The following is a 7,967-nucleotide window of genomic DNA, read 5'->3' on the forward strand; positions in this document are numbered from 1 at the left end:
AACAACCAATGTGGTTTGATGCCATGGTAGAGGAGTATGACTCTATTATCAGGAACAGTGCTTGGGAAGTTGTCCCAAGGCTAGAGGACAAGTCAATGGTAGGTTCCAGGTGGATCTACAAGGTGAGGCAAGCAGCATATGGGAGCGTCGAGAAACATAAGGCCAAATTTGTGGCCAAGGGGTTCCCTCAAGCGGATGGAATTGATTACGAGGAGACCTTTGCTGTAACAGCAAGAAACTCTTCAATCATATCTATTCTAACACTTTCAGCATAGATAGGATGGAAGATACATCATATGGATGTGAAGACAACCTTCCTCAATGGAGTGATTGAGGAAGAGGTGTACATAGAGAAGTTGGAAGGATTTGAGACCTTCAACAGAGAGTGGCATGTGTGCAGACTCAAGTGAGCATTGTATGGATTGAAACAAGCACCCTGTGCTTGGTACACCATGATCGATAGCTATTTCACCAGGTTTGGCTTCACCAAAAGTGAAGGAGATGAAAACCTTTACCATATTGTGGTTGATGGTAAATTATTGGTTATATTATTATATGTCAAAGATTTAATTCTAATAGGTAATGAGCAGTTGGTCAAATCTTGCAAAGAGGATATTGCAAGAGAATTCGAGATGAAGGACTTGGGGCTTATGCATTATTTCCTTGGTATATAAGTATGACAAGGAGATGAGGAATTGTTTGTCTCTCAAGGAAAGTATGCCAACGAGATACTGAAGAAGTTCCACATGGAGAGAAACAAACCCATGGAGACTCCTCTAGCAGGGAATTGAAGGAAGATGCCACTTCAGGTGAAGTAGTGAAGGCTATTATTTACAGATAGTTTATGCGTTCATTTATGTATTTGGTGAACACACGACTGAACATATGTTTTGCAATTAACCAACTTAGTCAAGAAATGGTTAAGCCAACCAAACTTTATATGAAGGCAGCTAAACATGTGGTGAGATACCTCAAAGGCACCACTCAATTTGGTCTTTGGTACAAACGGATAGAGGGAGTGAAGCTACAAGGCTTCACAGATACGAATTTGGTAGGGAGTCCATTAGAAATGAAAAGCACATCAGGGGGAATATTCAGTATTGGGTAAACAATAATTTCTTGGTATAGCAGGAAGCAGAGATCAATTGTACTTAGTTCAACAGAAGCAAAGTACATGGTTGCTAGTCAAGCAACTTGTGAGGCTATATGGATGAGGAATATCCTTTGTGGGTTATTTAGTGAGCAAATGGATCCTACAATGATTTACTATGACAATCAAAGTTGTATCAAACTCTATGAGAATCCAGTTTTTCATGATCGGTCCAAGCATATTGACATCCAATATCACCATCTACAAGATTGTGTGCAGAGGAGAATCATGTTGTTGTATTACATTCCTATAGAGGAACATGATGCATACATATTGACTAAGGCACTGTCAAGAGGAAAATACTAGTTCCATAGAGGCAGGATTGGCGTATTTGATAATCCCTTTCTTTTTTAGAGGGAGTGTTGAAAATGCAACACGAAAATCCCGATCTAATTTTCCCTTGAATTAGAAGAAAAATTATTATTCCACATCACAAGACAACTTGTATGAGTTAACTAAGTTAATTTGACTTAGTCGGTTCAACTAATTCGAGTTGAGGGCCTGACTTGAGTCATGTAGAGTGTCTCCTACTTTAGAGGAGCCTTGGTTGAGTTTGTTTTGAGTTGTAATTAATTTATTCAGTTTAACTGAGTTAAATTTAGTTAAACTAGTTCCAAATGATGAAGGAACTAGTAGGAGGTCTAACAATGGGGTGTCACTTCATGTGTTCAACCAATTAATTAATAGTTCAGCCATAAATAACTCATGCATGTGTGATCTGAGAGTTACCCAATTGAGATTGGAGTTCGAGGGCAGTGTACTATCAGTTGTATAATCATACAAATTGTACAGGTGGTGCATACAGTAAGAGGAAGGCCTACAATGGATTGTGAAATTCCAATTGAGGAATTTTCCTAATTAATAGGGGCTAATTCCCAAGGAAACAACACAACGAAATATGGACTTGGACAAGCAGAAAATTGGTTAACTATTGGCCAAGGCTTGTCTAGGAAGTTGCGAAACAGATAAAGATAGTGCAGAGGTAGCTTGGGCTTGAGCAAAGCATTGTAATCTTCTCATATTTTCTTAATAATGTGATATAAATATAGCAGGGGTTTTTAGTTGTGGCTTTCCCCAGGAAATCATTATGTAATATGTTGATTGAATTCTTTCTCTTGTATGCTTCATGAGTTCGCTATCTATTAATTGTTTCTGCTGATGAGTATAATAGATTCAAGTCTTTTGTTTTATAAAATTACATAAGCAGTTTGAATCTACAAGGAATTTCTATAATATGAGATTGTGCATCATTTTCAATCCATGCATACAAATTCTTGAATGTTTCAAAAGCTTGAGATTTGTTATTCAATAAATAAATGCAACACATTCTGGTGTAGTCATCACTAAATGCCATCATATATTTTTTACCATTTGCAGAAGGAATTGGCATTGGGCCACACAAATCAGAATGAGTGAGTTCAAGTTTTCTATGTGCCCTAGAATGAGAATCATGAAAATAATTTTTGTTGTGCTTTCCTAAGATACAAGCATCACGTTGGTTAAGTTTCCTAGTAATTGTAAGCAAACCAATAACACCATTTTTCTTCAACAAACGAAGGTTTTCATACTTCAAGTGTCCAAATATAGCATGCCATAAAAGACTTGATGGAAATGTACCTTCATTATAGTGAGAATTGTATGAAAAGTTTTGTGCACGAGGAAATGTTCCTTGCAGCTTCATAAGTCTTTCTTCCTCTATCCCAGTCATGATAAATGAGTGACCTGATGTTTTTCTAACCTCAACCTTGCCATCAAATATGTGAATGGAGTGTCCTTGCTAGCGGATGTGAACCAAAGACAACAAGTTTCTCCTCAACTCCAGGAGGTGTAATACATCATGTAGAATAAATTATTGAAGACTAGGCAGTTTGAGAGTGATGGTGACAAGCCTTGATGGCTTACATTTTGACTTGTCTGCAGATTATAGTGCTCTATCAACATTATTAGTGAATTATTCAAATAAATCTCTTCTAAAAGCTATGTGGCAAGTTGCTCATGAATCAAGCAACCAAGCATATTTCCATGAAGCAAGTGAAGCATTGAATAAGTCTTCAGTTACTCCAATGTTGCAATGTGCCACAACATAATGAAAGGACTCAAGTGCTTTTCCTTTCCCTTTGTCGGGTTTTTTACCTCTTCCTTCATTTGTTCCCTACTCAATTCTATCCTAAGGCATCTTACATGTGGATGCATCATGTCCATCTCTATTGCATCGTATGCAATGAAGATCAGACCTTTCTCCTTTGAAATGTCTGCCACCCCTACCTCTAAAATCTTTCCTTCCTCTTCCTCTTCGACCACCTCTTCCTCTAGAAGAATCTTGTGCATGATTCTTCTCCTTTTGTGTGATGTACACAACTTCTTCAATAGACTGAGGAGTTGTATTCTTCCCAAAATCCTTCTCTCTCTCAACAAACTTCTTCTCAAGGGAATCAAAGGTAATCTCCTTAAGGTTTCCACTTGCTTGCAATGATTCAAGATAATGTGAATAGGTGGGATATAGTGCCTTGACATAAACTATGAGAGGAATATCTATTTCAACACCAATGGATTTTATGACATGCATAAGGGATCTTACTTCTGAAGCTAAGGCAAGAGGGTCATCATTTTTCAACTAAAGATTGAACAACTTGATCATCAATTGAACAACTTCAAGTTTAGAGTTTGAGTCATACAATTCCTTCAACTTCTTTAAGGCTTCAAAAGCATTTGAAAATGGAGAAATATGGCGACTCACCTCTTCATTTACTAATGTTTCAATCAAGGCATAGACCTTGCTATTCTTTTTTTCCCAAATGGCAAGCTCCTTATCTGAAGTGGGATTTTCAGGTGCATTGTCTCCTTCTCCTTCACAAATTCCTTTCCACGGCTAATTAAAAATTAATGTGTGCTTTATCTTCCTCGACCACTCATGATAGTTCTCCTTTCCAGAAGGAACTACTCCCACAATAGGTATTAATGAATGCATCATCAAAAAGGACTATATTCTTTTGATTTCCAAAATAGTTATAGCCTTACTTTCTGCCTTATTACAAAACTTATTTAAAAACCTCACTACCAACTTCACTCTTCACTATACAAAATCAATAATTTAATGTGAGTTTATAAACCTTCACATATCAAATGTATACCATATAACTTCCGTGCACCATATGGTAATTTCATATAATAAAAAAAATCAATGAATTTATATACCATATATGGCCATTCATATGCCATCATACGCCATAAAATAACACTTCATATGTTTATGCTATAGTCCTTTTAAAAGAACACCATACGACCCTTATACAAAAATAACATAACATTTCATATGCTTATGCTACGGTCCTTTTAAAAGAACATACCAAGCCATATGTATATGCACGACAATCAACAAAGTGTTTAATGCACCTATGACACCAATGCAGCCGACATAACTCATGGATTTCATAAACATTTACGATATTTTCAACGCAACATGGAAAGATCATACCAGAGAAACATCGCATCATATGCTGCTATATAACGTAGTAATGTCAGCAAAACTCATCGCAGAGGTCTTCAATGTAGAGGAACGACCATAAGCAACAATGTTTGTAATGCACGGTATTCAAACTCTGCCTTTTAAAATGGTGTTCAACGCACAGTGACGACAACACTCCTTTTAGAAACTCATATATATACCACAATTTGAAATTGAAGTATTTGTATTCCTTTACCTATGTACATGCAGAGAATAGAAAGGCATTTCCATGCTTCTTCAACACAGATAATCAATGATACCATACATTGCATTCAACCATGATACCATATACTGTAACACCAACTCGAATGTGTGAGGTAAACTCTACAGGCATTAGGAAAGCTCAATTCATTTTGCATAGATGGAGGCATTTTATTCTTTAGGACCACAAGGTTTCCAACGGTTGTAGCACAAATACCTAGTGCAATACCACAGTGCAGTGTCGATATAGGAGATAGTAGACAGAGGAGACAATAGGCAACGTTACTAGGACAGTGAAAGCCAAATTTAGGACCTAAGCTCTGACCATCAACACTTATTAACGTAGAGAACAACGAAGAGTGAGGGGATAGAGAAAGCACTCAGAGAATAACATGAAAATTAGCTGAAAATAAGAGTTACAAGTCTAAAATGGCACCTGTGCTCTAATTCCATGTCAGGCCAGGAGTAACTCCACGAATCTAATTTGTTGATTTTCATTAAGATAACATATGACTATATACAAGGATAGGGAGACTATTGGGTTTCATCTCCCAATGTCTCTTCATCTTCCAACTTCTCTTATTTTTATATTTAAAATATTTACATAGGATTCCTAATTCCAAAGATTAGGTGTTCAACAATCAGGCTTAAAAGAAGCTAACTATCGGGGCGAAGTAGAATCCAAGCTAAGCATAGGTGAATGGAGTGTTAGAAGAGGGATCAACATAGGTCTTTGGTGAAATGGGAGGCTGAGAGGAGTGTAGCAGCTGCTACATGTAGCCCTCATTTGGGTTAAGATTGTAGGACCAAAGTGCAACACAAGTCTCAATGAATTGGAATAGAATGATGAAGTTTCAGGTATGAGTATTCTCCTTCCAAGTTTGAGATTAATGGTAGGTTAGAGAGTATCCATATTGGATAATTTGGAAGTCTTATTTAGGGTTTGACGGAACAATATGATGATGCCCTAGATCTATGTGATTTGAGGATCAAATCACAGCTATGTGGGTAGAAATGAAGAGCCCTAGCTCTAAGAAATTTGATGGTCAAGTTTCCTATAAGAGGGCAGTAAATTGCAGACCCTAAATCAACTAAGAATTAATTTTGTGTCAGAAAATCAACAAGCCCTAGGCGAGGGTAGTTCTGAAGACACTATATCAGTGAAGGAGATGACCGAAGATGATCATATTTGAATATGTATGCAGTGTAGGAAGTAGTGGTAAACACAGTTAAGGATGTTGGAGGTGAATGTGAAACCTCCTCCTACATTTACCCACTTTTTCAAGCTCTCCAGGGTAAACATGAGCTATGTGTTACTATAACATGACCTGAACTCCAAGTTCCAGTTATGGAAGCAGGGCCGACTAACCGGAAAACTTATTGCCATTCCTTAGGGACACCATATCACTCAGGAGTCTGACAACCACCCCTAAAGATCAATCCCTAAGCTAGAACTCATTTTTACAAGCTTGACACCCCAACCACACCCTTGACACACTATGCATGTGGTTGGAAGGTTCCAACCACACCCACAGGCCTTCTTGCATGCAGGTATGACTAAAAATTTTTTGTTCTGTGCCACTTTTTTAGGCTAGCCTCTAGACCACTACCCAAAACTTTCCAGAATCAGGTTTAAGATGATGAAAAGTCTAAACAATTAATACTAGGGCTAGATCTTTCCTAAAAGATGCCTAATACATGATAGACATTTCGTCAAACATATGATAAACATAGAAGCTATAGGTCATGAAAGCTTATATGATCATAAACTTTTGTACTTCATTAGAGAATCATCAATAAGGTCCAATTCCCTCTCAAGTAGCTGCAACAACACTTGTTAGCCCATGCATTCATCAACCATTCAATAACTTATTGAATCATGAACAAGATCCATAGTAAGAGAACATCATATAACCATGCATATAACCAACATATAACCAGAATAGAAGCCATGAAAAATCAGCCATAAGATCAACATAATAACCAGTACATATGTTCATTGATCACAATAGGAAAATAACTCATATTAACATATGTAAAAGCCAACCAATTCAGGGACTTCCACATACGACCCAACCATAGATTGGGCTTAACCAAATCTCTCTTTCATCCAATCACCCCCATGCCATATTCCAAGCATGAATGTGGGATGTCATGGGATAAACCAAGAAATAACCAAACAGGGATTCCAGAGGTTAAACCACCTCCACCCTCAAGCTATCGTGATTTCACCTAAACTGATCCCAAGATCAAAAAACCAAAACAAGTTTGGATGCCTCAGAATTCCTTCACTGTAGCCAGAGAAATTTTCCTGTCTCCACCCACCTGCCGAGGGCTTCCCGAAGAAAACCGTCTCCACCCCCAACCCTTGGGATTTTTTTGAGACCACCTCAATCAGATCCAAAATCTTCTAGCAATCCTAAGCTCAACCAAGAATGGATCCCATCATACCATGGCTATTTAGGAAATGGTAAGGCAAGGCTGAAACAACTTCCAATCCAGGAAAAGCCCATGTCAATGACATCAAATTAACCAAATAATCAAATGCATGTACTATGCATTCACATCCCAACAAGGAAATTACACATTCAATATGTTACCTGCAAAATCTTCTTGTTGTAGTTGTTGATCCAAATTTCTCCTTGTGTTCACTTGCTTTCCCTTGCTTTCCCTTGCTTTCCCTTTTCTTGTCCTTTACTTTCTTTCTCTCTCTTCTTGGAGCCCTCTCTCTCTTTTTGAAATTGATCTAAGGTCAAAACTGACAAAAGATGTGAATTGTTTCTATGATGCCTTTTTATCATTGATGTCTAATCTCTTCCTTTCCTTTTTCCTTTTTCTTTCATTTTCTCCTCTTTTTCTTTATTTCTCATATTAAATGTCAATTATTGCCTCTTTGACTTTGCTAATTTCCATAGCCATTAATAAACCCCAAGTGATGCCCACTGTAGTGTTTAGCCACCATTTAACTTGGAATACATATCCCTTGACCTTGGTTTTTATTTTATTTACATTCAAAATCAACCAGGGGTTGTTATAGCGAATACCTCAAGTACATGATAATGATATGTTAAGAGGCATATCTAGAGCCCTAGGAGTTTCAAGATGAGAAAT

The sequence above is a fragment of the Pinus tabuliformis genome, chromosome 4_2, assembly GCF_031772625.1.
Source record: "Pinus tabuliformis cultivar Carrire ecotype Pingquan chromosome 4_2, CPIR1, whole genome shotgun sequence".
NCBI classification, from domain to species: domain Eukaryota; kingdom Viridiplantae; phylum Streptophyta; class Pinopsida; order Pinales; family Pinaceae; genus Pinus; species Pinus tabuliformis.